Genomic DNA, 3,501 nt, shown 5'->3' with positions numbered 1-3,501 from the left:
TCACACTTTTTTGTTAAGTATATAATTCCACATGTGTTAAATCATAGTTTTGATGCCTTCAGTGTGAATGTACAATTTTCCTAGTCATGAAAATACAGAAAAATCTTTAAATGAGAAGGTGTGTCCAAACTTTTGGTCTGTACTGTATATATATATATATATATATATATATATATATATATATAGACTGGGGAAAAAAGTATTCAGTCAGCCGCCAATTGTGCAAATTCTATCACTTAAAAAGTTGAGGGAGGCCTGTAATTGACATCATAGGTAGACCACTTCTATGAGAGTCAAAATGAGAATACATATCCAGAAAATCACCCTGTCTGATTTGGCAAGATTTATTTAGCAAATTATGGTGGAAAATAAGTATTTGGTCAACTAAAAACATGCAAGATTTCTGGCTCTCATAGACCTGTAACTTCTTCTTTAAGAGGGTCCTCTGTCCTCCATTCATTACCTGTAGTAATGGCACCTGTTTGAACTTGTTATCAGTATAAAAGACACCTGTCCACAACCTCAAACAGTCACACTCCAAACTCCACTATGGTGAAGACCAAAGAGCTGTCAAAGGACACCAGAAACAAAATTGTAGCCCTGCACCAGGCTGGGAAGACAGAATCTGCAATAGGCAAGCAGCTTGGTGTGATGAAATCAACTGTGAGAGCAATAATAAGAAAATGGAAGACATACAAGATCACTGATAATCTCCCTCGATCTGGGGCTTCACACAAGATCTCACCCCTTGGGGTCAAAATGATCACAAGAATGGTGAGCAAAAATCCCGGAACCACACTGGGGGACCTAGTGAATGACCTTCATAGAGCTGGGACCACCGTAACAAAGGCTACCATCAGTAATACACTACGCCGTCAGGGACTCAGATCCTGCAGTGCCAGACATGTCTCCTTGCTTAAGCCAGTACATGTCCGGGGCCATCTGAAGTTTGCTAGAGAACATTTGGAATATCCAGAAGAGTATTGGGAGAGCGTCATATCATCATATGGTCTGATGAAACCAAATTAGAACAGTTTCATAGAAACAAAACTCATCGTGTTTGGAGGAGACAGAATGCTTAGTTGCATCCAAAAAAACACCATACCTGCTGTGAAGCATGGGGGTGGCAACATGATGCTTTGGAGCTGTTTCTCTGCAAAGGGACCAGGACGAATGATCTGTGTACATGAAAGAATCAATGGGGCAATGTATCGTGAGATTTTGAGTGCAAACCTCCTTCCATCAGCAAGGGAATTGAAGATGATGGGTTTTTCAGCATGATAATGATCCCAAGCACACCACCTGGGCAATGAAGGAGTTGCTTCATAAGAAGCATATGAAGGTCCTGGAATGGCATAGCCAGACTCCAGATCTCAACCCCACAGAAACACCTTTGAAGAGAGTTGAAAGTCCATGTTGCCCAGCAACAGGCCCTAAACATCACTGCTCTAGAGGAGATCTGCATGGAGGAATGGGCCAACATACTATCAACAATGTGTGCCAACCTTTTGAAGACTTGGTGTACCTATGATGTCAATTACAGGCCTCTCTTATCTTTTAAGTGAAAGAACTTGCACAATTGGTGGCTGACTAAATACTTTTTTCCCCACTGTATTCTTACTATTGTGATGAAATCCTTTTTAACAAGTTTTGTAAAACTCTTTATTTATTAATCATGTATATGTCCAATTTACTTCACTTGATTATATTTATTTAACTATTTGGACACTACATATTATGTATTGATTTAGTGTCAGATATATATATATATATATATATATATATATATATATATATATATATACACGCACAGAAAAGATGATGTAGGGAGATATGTTTCACTGAGGCTACTAGCTTCAGTGATTTGAAACCTAGAAGTTTTGCTCCAGCACTAGTGTTGAGCGATACCGTCCGATACTTGAAAGTATCGGTATCGGAAAGTATCGGCCGATACCGGCAAAGTATCGGATCTAATCCGATACCGATACCCGATACCAATACAAGTCAATGGGACACCAAGTATCGGACGGTATCCTGTATGGTTCTTAGGGTCTGAAGGAGAGGAAACTCTCCTTCAGGCCCTGGGATCCATATCAATGTGTAAAAGAAAGAATTAAAATAAAAAATAGGGATATACTCACCCTCCGACGCAGCCTGGACTTTACCGCCGTAATCGGGAGCCGTTGTACCTAAGAATGCGCGCTTGAAGGGCCTTAGATGAGGTCACTGCGCTCTGATTGGTCCGTAGCGGTCGCGTGACCGCTACGCGACCAATCACAAAGCAGTGACGTCTTCTAAGGTATTTCAAGCGCTTGAAAGACCTTAGGTGACGTCACTGCTTTGTGATTGGTCGCGTAGCGGTCACGCGACCGCTACGGACCAATCAGAGCGCAGTGACCTCATCTAAGGCCCTTCAAGCGCGCATTCTTAGGTACAACGGCTCCCGGTTACGGCGGTAAAGTCCAGGATCCGCCGGAGAGGTGAGTATATCCCTATTTTTTATTTTAATTCTTTATTTTACACATTGATATTAATCCCGATACCGATTCCCGATACCACAAAAGTATCGGATCTCGGTATCGGAATTCCGATACCCGCAAGTATCGGCCGATACCCGATACTTGCGGTATCGGAATGCTCAACACTATCCAGCACACAAAATGCTGAGAGGAGTTAATCAGCCATGTTTAAAGGCTAAGCTTTTTTTTGGGAACAGCTAACATGTGGATGGGGGCCTGTTCACCATATCTCCACCCCAGGGTATTGTGGACTATGTAAATAGTTGGCTTTTTGAGGCATTCGGTGTTTGGAAGGCCTGGAGAGAGGAACTGGAGCACTGTGTCCTGATAAGGAAAGCTGGACTGGTGCATGTGGAGTGCCCCCACGAAAGGGCAGTGGGGTACTCGGTACCAGGTCCTTCGGTTTTCAGTGGGGATGTCACGGTGGCCTGACCCGGTCCGTGGCCCTTTGAGGGGCATCCAATAAAAGAAAGAGTTTTTATGGGATAATGTTCGTGATGCCACCTGTGGTATTCGGTCAGGGTGACCGATGCTGCTTAGGGGTCCGCTGGGGTGATGTTATGGCAGCTAGATGGTATACCTTCCCACAGGTGAAGTGTATCCCCAGGGCTTCCCAGAGGTGTAGATGGTGGATGATGTAAGGCACAGTGAGTAACGAGGACACAAGGTTGCAGTCTCTTTACCTTTACTGAAGGCTTCAGCATCCACAGTCCAGGGTACAGACCACAGGGCAGGCAGAGTCCAGCCGGTCTGAAGGCAAATCCAGAGTCCCCTTATCCAGGTGCAAATCAGTAGCCTTCCTCTAGCGACTGTGTGTTGTAGTACCTCCCTGCTGAGCTTCTCGGTAAAGTCCTCACAACTATTGTAGATGGAATGTCTCTTTCTCTCTGTCCCCCAGATGGTATGGATAGGACATATAATGAAAGAAGTCCGGCACTCCAAAATCATGAAAATTATTTCATTTTATTTATGATCCCAAAAT

This window comes from Ranitomeya variabilis, chromosome 1 (genome assembly GCF_051348905.1).
Source record: "Ranitomeya variabilis isolate aRanVar5 chromosome 1, aRanVar5.hap1, whole genome shotgun sequence".
NCBI lineage: Eukaryota > Metazoa > Chordata > Amphibia > Anura > Dendrobatidae > Ranitomeya > Ranitomeya variabilis.
The sequence above is the reverse complement of the archived record's forward strand: the minus strand, read 5'-3'. Positions refer to the sequence as shown.